General features: G+C 49.7%; 1 protein-coding gene across 7 annotated transcripts in view; it reads left to right on the top strand.

Moving 5' to 3' along the window:
- SFMBT1 (Scm like with four mbt domains 1) overlaps positions 1 to 12,244 on the top strand; it is a 108,777-nt gene that overhangs the window by 24,332 nt on the left and 72,201 nt on the right. For 4 of the 7 annotated variants that reach the window (XM_075547512.1, XM_075547517.1, XM_075547511.1 and 1 more), the window contains exons 2-3: positions 6,339 to 6,430; positions 7,007 to 7,082. The exons of 1 other annotated variant lie outside the window; for it this stretch is intronic. The gene's annotated coding sequence lies outside the window, so the exon portion shown is untranslated. The remainder of the gene's footprint in view (positions 1 to 6,338; positions 6,431 to 7,006; positions 7,083 to 12,244) is intronic. 2 more of the 7 variants (XM_075547514.1, XM_075547515.1) reach the window with 1 other exon arrangement.

Genomic DNA, 12,244 nt, shown 5'->3' with positions numbered 1-12,244 from the left:
TAGCCCGATCATCTCCTCAGATGCTCAAACATGATCCTCTTCCACCCAGACAAACTGGAAAGAGACTTGTTAGTATTTTGTCTCTATAGCGAAACAAACAAAGAAAACAACAACCTCTCATAGTCGCCAGGGTAACTAGTTCTTGTGTTCCTCATGCCACCAAGTAAAAGAAGGCTTACCAGTCCCCCGTGATGGCCACAGCATTCTCCAGAGCTGAGAGTTCTGGGATCCAGCAGGGGCTCTGAGAGGAGGGGCTACAGTGGGGGATGTCCTTGTGTTTAGCGCTCCATAAATTCATCCTGGACTTGAAGGGCTGCTCTAGAGAGACCCGGTCCCTAATCAGCATTCTAGTGGGGTGAGTTCCATCCCCTCTTGCATGCTTCCCTGGTTTACTCTCCCCTTTGAAGTGACTTCTCGCTCCTCTCTAAGTGACAGTTATTGGAGAGTCTGCAGTGCTGCCTGGAAGGCAGAGAGGTGAGAGGGCCGTCCCACTCACTGCCTCAAGTCCTGGGATGTGCCCAGGAAGGAGCTGGTACTGTTAAGAAGACACTCCTGGGAACTGCTACCAACTCATTTAAATGATATCTCCAAGGAGCAGCACTAGGCTGCCCTTGGCCCAGGGACATTCCTGCGACCCAGAGGTTATCCCCGAGCCATATACCCAGGGACATTCCTGTGACCCTTTGAGTTCTTGGAGGCATTTATTTTTATTGATTTAACTCATTTATTATGGCAAATTTCACACCTGCACAAAAGCAGAAGTAATACGATAGTGCACCCCATTTCCCCATCCCTCAGCCTTATCACTTTGCTCACAAGTTTTGGCGTAAGAACTTACATTTTATGTGGCCTCTTCCCCCCCAGCTTTGTATTTTAAGCAAGTTTGTTTACTCCTCCTTTGCACTGACACATTCAGGCTTGTGCACACTGTCCCTGTCCCCAAGAGTTGTTGAATAACTGGAATTGGTCATTCAATAGAAATACTCTTGGTATACAGCAAACCGATTGCCGTGAGAGCTGTGCCCAGGAAGAGATGTAACCTGGGAACCATGTGTTCTAACTGAGAGGGTGGGGAAATCTGGATCACTCACCTCGTGGAATGGCAGCCTGCACGCTTTCTCTCCTGATTCTTCCAGCCTGGGCGGCTGGTCCTCTCCGTCACCATTTCGGCAGACACGTCTTGGCCCTGGATGCACAACCCAAACCAGGTGGAAGCTTCTATGACAGGAAGGGAGAACTGAATGAAAGATAGTGGTGGTGCTGGGTCAAGGCCCGGGACCTGAGGGGCACAGTCCCGAATGAGGGTGATGAGGAGGAAAAAGCTGCTCTGTGCGGGTGACTTTAAACTCAGGTGTGCCTTGTGGAAAGCAGACACGGAAGAAGAGAGAACATTGGGAAGGCCCCGATTCATTTCCCAGTCAGCGGTTTGCACACAGATGGCTCCGTCTCCTTGGTGACAGTCCTCGCACACTATCGTGAGCATTCTCCGAGTCCTCTGTGGGCCGCGGTTTCCCTTAGCCGGGCACTCTTGCCCTTTCCTGCTGCCTTGACTTTGTACTGGGCTAGATGTTGCCCTGTGGTCTTGGGGAGCTGATTGTTCTGAGAAGCACGTTCCTCTGGGGAGGGGAGGTCACTCTTCACATTCTAGGCACATTCTGGGAGGGACAGGTCGTCTTGGTAATGGCCTCAGTTCTCAGTGAGAAGGGTGGCTGAGGCTCCCGTCTCCGTCAGACAAGTAGGTCCGACCTTTTTATGAACTTGCACTTGGTTACAGTGGGAGCCTCTTGCTCCCACCCCCGGGTACCTCCTCCCGGACAGAGCGGTTGGTGGTAGTAGCTGGGCGTCACTTAGTTCTCAGCCTGTGTGGACTGTGGTTGGTGTCGTTGTCAGTTCTGTGCAGACCACTTCCTGAGCCTTGGGCTATCCTCACTCGTCTTTGCTTCAGACAGAAAGAGAAAGACCTCCGTCACAGCCCACCTGAGTAGATGTGAGGCTGTGCGATGGACCTGAGGGTCCCCGAGCTGTGGTCCCCCAGCCCGCAAGCTCAGTATCTCGGTCCAGGAGGTTGTCAAGACTGTGCCCTTGTGCACGTGATTGTATACACAAGTATGTTAGTAGCATGTATTTGTAATGTATTTGTAGTCGTCACCAACCCTACGTGGGTGTCCCCTGTCTACTCTCCCACCGCTGATGAGCACACGTAACTACCCGTACCTTACAAGTCATCACTGCTGTTTCAGGATTATGTATGTGGTAACATGGACTGTGGTCTTTTACTCCTGAGTACCTTCAAAGTGTCTTCCTCTGGCTTAGTCATGTCATGCCGACCTTCCCCCGATTGGTGTATTTTCTTACCTGTCGCCAAAGTGAGCTACTACCTGGTCAGTGATCCTCCCTCTCCCCCCCCCCCCCGCCCCCGTAGCCATCAGAGAGTGCCTATCCTGTGTGTCCGCCTCCCTTGCGCGGCTTTTGGCTTTTGTCCCTGGATGCCTGCTTTCCCTCAGCACCCTCAGAGTTGTCCTCCAGGTTCATCCAGACTTCTCTGGGATGCATCGTTTTCCTTTGACGGGGTGTGGCATTCCAAAGTGGGCCTGCTCGTTGCAGAGGGACATGGAGGGGATTCCCACCCTCCTGCTCTGGCACTACTGCTGTTGTGAAGACAGGCTGCCACGGCCTCCGTGCCCTGCCTCTTCTCTAGGGTATGTGCACAGCAGTGGGATTGCTGGAGCATGTGGGATTTCTGTTTCCACCTTAAAAATTCTTTTTTAATTTAAAAGATCATTTTGAAAGAGGAGATGCTCTCTCCTCTCCTCTCCTCCCCTCCCCTCCCCTCCCCACCTCTTCTGTCCTCTCCTCTCCTTCTCCCACTCTGGACAGACTTGGCTGCTGAGATCGTGGCTGTCCAGGAGGTGAACATGCTAACATAAGATGTGTCTGACTCACATGAGTGCTGAGGAAAAGAGGGACCAGACTTCAACCTGGTGCTCCAAGATGTGAATGCAACATACGGCATGGAGTAGGGAACCAGTGAAGGGGTCTGAGGGGCCAGCCCCAATCCCAACTATGTGGACACCTGCCCCTCTCCCAAGAAGAATTTATTTCAGAGGACAGCACTGAAGCTGCAGCTCAGGGAGAGGGACATGTCTGATTGGAGCACACAGGAGCAAATGAAGGGGGAGGAAGAGAGAGTGGAGCACATCCTGGCCTACCAAGCCTTGAGGATGATATTCCTGCTCAGAGCAGCCAATCCACAGAGATGACCATATGGCCAGCCCCACTATGAGACACGACATCCCTCACTGACCCATAGCCCTACAGGGGACAACACTGGAGACACAGTGTGGGAATTCTGCCCAATCTGATCCCACAATGCTGAGGGAAAACACTAATGGCATGTAATAGAGCAGCAAGGGGAACAGAGCAATGAAGTCCCCAGGGAAAAACCAAAAGTAGACTTTGGGACCAGGACTTGGCACCCCATCAGACTCAAACTCGACAGAAAATACTTCTAAAGGCCAACAAATAGTCCTTGAACTAACTATAGGTGTTTCTTTGTTGTATTTTTTTTTTGTTATTGGCTTTTTGGTGTTGTTTTGTTGTTTTGTTTTGCTCTCTTGTTTTTGTGCATGTTATTATCTCCGAAGGTCTGTCTAAATAAGATAGGCTGGATGAACAATCTGGAGGAGAAAACAATGGGACTGACAGTTCTGGGGGACATGGGAGAGGGGGAGGTAGGGGTAAAGGAAGTGGTGTTAACAAACCCAGGGACAAGGAAATAACAAGTGATCCAAATGAGGATGAGGAGGGTGTAGGAGGCCTGGTAGGGTGTGATCAAGGGCAGTGTAACCGAGAGGAATTACTGAAACCCAAATGAAGGCTGAGCATGATGGTGGGACAAGAGGAAGGTAAAGGAAATAGAGGAAAGAGCTAGGAGGCAAAGGGCGTTTATAGAGATCTAACTACAGGCATGTACACATGTAAGCACATTTATGTATGATGATGGGGAAATAGATATATGTGCATGTATTTATAGGTTTAGTATTAAGGTAGCAGATGGACATTGGACCTCCACCCAAGTACTCCCCCAGTGCAAGACTATTTTCTATTAAACTGGCATTCCATGATGCTCACTTTCCCGACAAGATCATGAAGACAAATGGGTATATAAGCAAATGTGGTGAAGAAAGCTGATGCTGCCTGGATATCAAAAGATATAACATCTGGGGTTTTAAAGGCTTGAAGGTAAACAAGCGGCCATCTAACTCAGAAGCAATAAAGCCCATATGAAGGAAGCACACCAACCTGTGTGATCATGAGGTGTTGAAGGGATCAGGTATCAGGCATCAAAGAACAAAAACATCAAATCATTGTGAATGAGGGGGAGTGCAGATTGAGGACCCAAGACCCATCTGTAGGCAACTGGACATCCCCTTACAGAAGGGTTGTGGGGAGGAGAAGAGCCAGTCAGGGTGCAGGGTTGCAACGATGAAACATACAACTTTCCTCTAGTTCCTAAATGCGTCTTTCCCCCATACTATCATGATCCCAATTCTACCTTACGAATCTGGCAGGACCAGAGGATGTACACTGGTACAGATAGGAACTGGAAACACAGGGAATCCAGGACAGATGATCCCTGCAGGACCATTGGTGAGAAGTGGCAATACTGGGACAGTGGAGGGAGGGTGGGGTGGGAAGGGGGAACTGATTACAAGGATCTACATATAACCTCATCTCTGGGGGTTGGACAATAGAAAAGTGCGTAAAGGGAGATGTCAGTGTAAGATAGGACAAACTAATAATTTATAAATTATCAAGAGTTCATGAAGGAGTGGGGAGGGAGGGGGAAAAATGAGGAGCTGATGCCAAGGGCTTAAGTGGAATGGATTGTGATAAGAGTTGTATGAGCCCCCAGTAAAATTATGTAAAAAAATAATTTTATTAGGTGCTCTTACAGCTCTTATAACGTTCCATCCATCAGTTGTGTCAAGCACATTTGTACATATGTTGCCATCACTGTTTTCTAAACATTTACTTTATTTGAGTCCTTGGTATCAGCTCTTCTTTTTCCCTCCCTCTCTCCCACTATCCTCTTGACCCCTTGATAAATGCTGAATTATTATTTTCACGTCGTACACTGACCTCTGGCCCCCTTCCCCCACGGTTTCTGTTTGTCCCCCTGGGGTGGTGGTGGTGATGTGTCGATCATTGTGATCTGCTCCCCCTCCCCCCCCTCCTCTCCCTACCTTCCCCTACCCACCCAGTACCGCTACTCCCCTTCCTGTTCCTGGATTCTGTGTGTCATGAGCTCTTATCTCTTATCTGTACCTGTGCACATGCTCTGGTCTAGCCTACAGTGAAAGGCAGGACTGGGATCATGATAGTGGAGGGTGAGTAAGCCTCAAGGAACCAGAGGAGTACTGTGTGTTTCATCAGTGCTATACTGCACCCTGGTTCTGTCTCTGCCTCAACAAAAGAACATTTTTTTCCCAACAACCTGGCATTCTTTGATGCTCACCCTACCGGCACAATCACTGAAGAAAAAATAGGTGCATAAGCAAATGTGGTGAAGAAAGCAGATGGTGCCTAGCTATCAAAAGATACAGCATCTGGGGTCTTAAAGGCTTGAAGACAAATAAGGGGCCATCTACTTGAGAAGCAACAAGCCCATATGGAAGAAGCCCACCAGCCAGTACGATCATGAGATGTTGTGGGGACCAAGTAAGAGGCATTAGAAGACCCCAAACAAACAAAAACCCATATTGATGAGAACGGCTGGGGTCAGAACAGAGACCCCCCCCAGCCCATCTGTAGACAATGGTACATCCCCTCTCCTCACAGAAGGGTCACTGTTTCCAGTCACCCCAACAGAGCATGAGTGTTCCAGTGTCCCCACAGCCGCACTAGCATTATTGTGCCTGGATTCTTTTTATGATTACTGTTGTTGGAGGCCGAGGTGTATCTCTCTGCAGTGTAATTCACCTCTCTCCACTGGCTGACGATCACTAGTGTGTTAGTCTGGATACTGTAGAGAAACAAATCCACAGAAACTCACGTGTAAGAGAGAGTTTTATATAAAGGGTAAGAGCACATCAAGAAACATCCCAACCCAGTGCTGCCCAAGCCCACAAGTCCAACATTAGCCCACATGTCCGACACCAATCCATAAAGTCCTCCATCTCACAAAACACACACTATGATGCTGACTGCAGGAGGAAAGCCGAGTCAGTGAACGTGTAAGCATCTCAGAGCTGGCAGAGGTCTCCACGTGGCTGCTTCAGCACCCAGAGCTGCATCAGGGTAGGTCCATGCAGCTTCTCCTTGGGGATGTCTTGCAGGAAGTGGCCTTGCGAGCTGAAGCACTCAACTGGCTAAGGCAGCTGCACCCTACTCCAACCATCAAAATGCAAGAGACCCGAGAACTCGAAAGGTGAGGCTCACTGAGCCATTTATTCCTCCGCCCTTCACTTAACCTTACAGGTTGGCACAATAAACTAACTACCTCAGTGTTTCCTTACATGTTTGTTGGCCACCGGAATGTCTTGTTTGGTCAAAATGTTGTGTTAATGACCTTTTCCCTTTTTAAAAATTGGATTGCATATTATTTTGCTCCTGGGGCGTTGGCGTTTCCTATAAGTTTTAGAGATTAGTTCCTCATCAGATATGTCATGGCCTGCGTTGTTTGTTGCCCCACCCTCCAGTCTGTGAGTTTTCTTCTTACTTCTCTGGAGCAGTCTTCTGGTGAGCACACACACTTGGTTCCTAGCAGGTCCCCGTCACCGAGTGTATCTTGGGCTGTGTGTCCCTTGTTTGTTGATAGACTTCCCATGCCATTCATTAGGGGCCCAGACTTAACCCTGGTTTGTTTGTCTCATCTTTATAGTTTCAGGTTTTACACCAAGGGCTTTGACCCATCTTGATTTAGTTTTTGTGTATGATGTGAGATTTGAATGTTGTTTCATTTTTCTGTGCATGAATATACCTTTTTTTTTTTTTTTTTTGCCAGCACCGTTTGTTAAGACCGACTGCCTCTTCCCTACCTAATGGAATTCAACCTTTTGTTGAAGATCAGCTGTCTGTAGGTAGGTGGATTTATTTCTGGGTTCTCATTCTATGCCATTGGCTTGTGTGTCTGCGGTGGCACCAGCAGCAGAGTGTTTTGACTGCTGTAGTTGTGTACCGGGTGCTGAGATCCCAAAATGTGGAGCCTCCGCTCTGTTCTTTGTAATGCCTTACTTATCTGAGGCCCTCTCCCTGCCACTGGAAGCTGGCGACTCATTTCCCCATCGCACTAAAGACCGTCAACAGAACCTGGATGGGGCAGGATCGCCTTTGTCCCAGTGTTCAGTCTTCCTATCCATGAGCATGGCATATGCTTCATGGTCTGTTCTGGCTTCTTGCAGAAGTGTTCTGTTGCTTTAGAGAGGCCTTTTTAAACTGTCATTGAGACACCAGCTAATCCGGAGGCGGGGAAGCAGGAGAAAGGGTCTGTGTCCTTGGGTGAGTACATTAAAGAATGGGACCTGGAGCGTGAGGGGAGTGATTTCCCTTCGTCTGAAGGGAGGAGGTGGAAACGTTAGGAAGTTCTTGGCATCCTCACGTTGCTTTTTATAACCAGCGTATGGAATAACGCGTTAGCTTACGATGGTAACTAGTTCTTACTGTACCCTTGGGATGCAGTTCCCCAGTCTGCATGAGAGGAATGGAAGGGTTAGAGGCGAGATGGGAAGGAGCTTTAAGTTGCTCAGGATGTGTACAGATGCTTACGTGAAGTCATATCCGTCTGGTAAGGCGATTGCCTTTGAGACTCGGCTAACGCTTCTGAAAAGTGAGGGCGTAAACTACAGGGACTGGAAGGGGCGCGGTGCTTGAGGCCATCTCAGGATGAGCGACAGGCTTTCTCCTTAGCGGCAGGGCGGTCTCTCTGTTTGAGGAGGATTTTCTGTGTTAAGTGGATATCTGCGTCATGTAAAGAGACCTGGCTATTCTAGACCACTTAGGATCAGGTTGAAATAGAAGCCCTGAGAGACTAGGGACTTTATTCGTTACTTCATTCCCCTGGGTCCAGAACGATGTCTGGCTGGTAGTAGACACGGAATCAAACCTGCTGACTTGAGAGAATAAAACTGAGTGTAAGATCAGCATCGTGAGTCGCCACGCATGTACCACCTCGATGCCCCACTCGTCGCTGTGACACGACAGGTTTTGATCCACTGGTCAGGCACCTCAGCTTGGAAGAATTGATGCAGGAAGTGCCGCTGGCACCAGTCCCCACCAGAGCCCTGTGGACTGTGTGAAGCAGCAACTTGGGGTGCGGCTGGCTCACCTTGCAGCTGTGCTCAATAGACTCCACATACTGACTGTCCGGAGTGCTGCATCGTTGGAAGGCGTGATGATGTCATCAGTGTCACGGCCTCATCCCCCAGGGGGATAGTTGACATTTTACTTTTCTGTTTCTATGGGTCTTTGTTTTTCTGCCTTTAGTTAGTTTGATTTTCTTTGTTTGTCTGTTTGCTGGTCATTTTGTTGTGTTGGTGTAGCTGGTCTTACGGGGTTTGACTTTGTCATAATACAACCACCAAAGTCAACCAGAGTTGTGTGTCACCCGCGGACAAGCAGACAGAGTCTGCCCCCCCCCCCCAAACTCGAGCCCCGGTCCAAGAACAGCAAGTTCTGGTCACATGACCCTGCTCCATACTCACCTTCATGAAATGATCACAGAGGATCAGGGCACTACAGCAAAGTGTGGTGAAGAGAGCAGATGGTGCCCGGCTATCCATTGGAGCAGTGTCAGGGGTCTTCAAGGCTTGTATTCAAACAAGGAGCCCTCTAAGCGAAGCGTCAACTAAGTCCACACGCAAGAAGCACACCAGCCTGTATGATCCAGCCATGACAAATACAAAATCCAAATAAGACGAAGGAAAGAGTATCAGAGCTCACATGCGAACTCTCAGTTGGTAGCAGGCTACAGAGGACAGTGGGGGCCCCAAACCCATCAGCAAAGTAACTAGTTAGATTGAGCCCCGGCAGACTCCCACTATCCATGGGCAAGGGTCTCGAACAGCTGTATTATCTGATAGAGATCATTATAATCATGAGTATACTGGATCGAACTTGATACTTGGTCATTTGACCTCCCTCTTGACCCAACCCGAAGTTTCTCTAGGTGCAAGTATTTCTTGATTGCTCCATGACAAAAATTTCTTCCCTGGCCTTTTAAATACCGATGGTGGTCTTTTCTTCTTACTCATTATTTATATTTTTTATCTTTATATTATTATGGTTTTATCCTTACCACTTTATTTTGTTTGTCTTTTTATTGCTTCTGTTGGGTTTCTCAGTTAGTGAAGCACCGAAGGAGTAGATGCTTAGAGATAATACCTGATGCGAGGGTTCATAGGGAGGTCGGGGGGGTGTATGTGGGGGGGTGAGAGATAGGGAAAGTGAGGGCACTGGGGGAGCGGTGTATGCGGGAGCGAGCACCAGAACAATCTGTGATTACACAATTCATTTTAAAAGCGATTTAACCATGAAAAAGAAAGTCAGTGTTCTAAAATTGATTAGGTTAATGATTGTACAATTCTTGACATGATTGAACTACTGAGTTGTATGATGTGTGGATTCTGTGTCACTAAAACGAAGAACAAACAAGGATCAGCGTCACTCTGCTAGTGGCTGTTGGACGGTTCTTCTGTTGTCCCGAGACGGAATTCTTCCTCAACGCCGAGTGGGACAGGAGAAAGAACGGCGGCATTGCATTAGACAGGCAGGTTTGACTTGCTGCTTCTTCCTCTCGGGTTCTTTCTCTGTAAGATGGGTACAGTGATCGTGTGCTCTGTAGAATCATTGTGTTTGCATGCTGTGCGTGAAGTACTCAGCGCAGGGCCTGGCATCATAGGACCTCAACAGAAGTGGGGGTGGTCTCGTTAGTTTCCTGTCCGGCTTGGAGTTTTGTGAGAAGTGGGCCTGGGTCTTTCCCTCTGGGAGGTGCATGGAGAGCGGGCGTGGGAACCCTTAGCAGCGCTCACCGTGGGAAAAGGCTGATGACTAGGCCCCGCAGAGAGGACTTGCCGATGAGCCTCAGCGCAGGAGAACAGACTCGTCTCTCAGTCATGCAGAATGGTGGTCATTCACACAGAGCTCCTGCAGATTATCCCACAGCCTCAGATCGAGTCCCATCACAACAGCCCTGTAGGGCAGAGTCCAGCTGTCCCCTAGGGCTTCCCCAGGGTGTCAATCTGTACCAGATCAGAGAACCTTGTCTCTCTCCCTAAGGGCGGTCAGTGGGCTTGAACTGCTGGCCTTGAGATAGCGCAGTGTGTAGGCTTTTTCCTGTCAGGAAGTAGGCAAGATGGCCCGGTGGAAGGCTGCATGCATCCAGGGCCTGAGCAGGCACTGCCACAGAGGAGCTGCCCCATCAGGGAAGGAATGGCGCTTGTCTCACTTTCATTCAGGAAGAGAAGACGAAAACATGGCGGGGGGCGGGTGGGGTGGCGTTAAAACCAGAACGTGGGAGGTGCCGAAAAATCAGGTGAGCAAGTGTGTACTAGACTGAGCTCGAGGCTACCCGGGGTGAGCCCTGCAGATGGCACAGCCACCATCCTAAGGGGGCGCCGTCTCATACAGGGTCCTGAGCGTTCTCGGACAAAGTTGTGGAAGGCCCCACGAACCAGGTTTTTTCTTTTTAGTTTCAGATTTTCTTTGACTGCTAAACAGGTAAGATCTCAAACTCTACACTGTCAGGTTGGTTCTCATGCACCACAGGGCACAGGCTGTAACTCTCAACGAGAGCAGACAGCTTCCTCTCTCTCCTGTGGAGCGGCTCCTGGGCTCAAACTGCTGATGTTGTGGTTAGCAGCCCAATCACACAACCATTACACCCGAGCTCCTTAAAAGTCAGATATGAAAGATGATATCCTCAGTCAAAGAAAAGCATCTTTTTTGGTGAGAGACGTCTTCCTTACTGCATTCTGTGCCAACGTAGGCTGTAAAGCGCAAACGGAACCTTGTGAACTGTAGGCTTTTCTGTGTTAGTCCTGCTACTGAAGTTTTGTTCGTGTTCCGTAAAGTCCCCCTGCGTCAGGTGTACAAATCAGTGTGCCCACAGAGCTGTGTGGCCGTCACCATGATCTAGTGGCAGGATGTTGTCACTAGGCTGTAGCCATCAGCAGTCCCACCCTGTCCTGCCCTGTGCTCGTTGCCCCCCAGCCCACCTCCCCCTGCGTGGGTCTGCCTCTTCAGCAAGGGGCTGTGTCATGTGACCCTTTGTGGCTGGCTCCTTGCATGCAGCGTGTCGTGGTGGCTGTCTCTCTGTGACCCCGTCATCTTCCGTCAGCTTGTGGGTCACTTGAGGGGGCTGCTCGCTTTTAGCAACTGCAAATAAGGCTCCTGTGAACATTTATGTGCAGGCTTCTCTGTGGACATGCTGTTTCTATATTCTCTCAGGAGTGGAATTGCTGGTCCATAGTGTAAGTCAGTGCTTAACAGTTTGAGGCCCTGCCAGACCCTTCTGCTGTGCCTGCATGGTTTGTATGCTCACTGGCAATACCCACGGGCTCTGTTGTCTCCAGATTCCTGCAATCCCTTCTTCTGTGTCCTTCCGTCTCGTCATTTTCACCGCAGCCCTTCTGTGCCTGGTGAGGTGGGAGCTCTATCTTAGCTGGACCGTGTTTCTAAAGCCTGACTTCCCCCTCCAGGGGAAGGCTCTCTCGGTCTGCGGGGGGTGGGGGGTTGGGGTGGAGGGGGGAGCCTGCCTTCGCTTCTCTAGCCGTCTCCGGAGAGTTGCTCAGAGACTTTGCAACGTGGAAACAGTGTTGTAAGAGAGCCCTGTGATTTGTGAAGCAGAGGAGATGCGCCCTTGTTCCCCAGAGCTCGTCACAAAGGAAGACCTGCTGCTGGCAATAGCACTCCTAGCAGCTGCCTCTGGTATGTCACCGCTTCCTTGGGGGTGGTCCTGAAAGCTTTGCTCCCAGTCGCACCCAGGGGAAGCTTTCTCAAACCCACAGTGGACAGGGCCTTCCATGTGAAGATTTTGTTTTTGAAAGAGACTGCTTGGTATGGTAGAGAAGAAACTTGGGTCTGGGGATTTGACTGTCACGTACTAGTTACATAAATGCTGGCAAGTTTAATAACTTCTTTAAGCCTCCATTTCCTGGCCTCTAAAGTGGGGGTTACTTCAAGGGGCACTGGGGAGGTGCAGGCAGAATGGCACAGAGCAGCACTGGGCATGGGGAGCTCTCTTCCT

This window comes from Tenrec ecaudatus, chromosome 4 (assembly GCF_050624435.1).
Source record: "Tenrec ecaudatus isolate mTenEca1 chromosome 4, mTenEca1.hap1, whole genome shotgun sequence".
NCBI classification, from domain to species: domain Eukaryota; kingdom Metazoa; phylum Chordata; class Mammalia; order Afrosoricida; family Tenrecidae; genus Tenrec; species Tenrec ecaudatus.
Note: the sequence above shows the minus strand (reverse complement) of the source record. Positions and strands in the feature narration are given on the sequence as shown.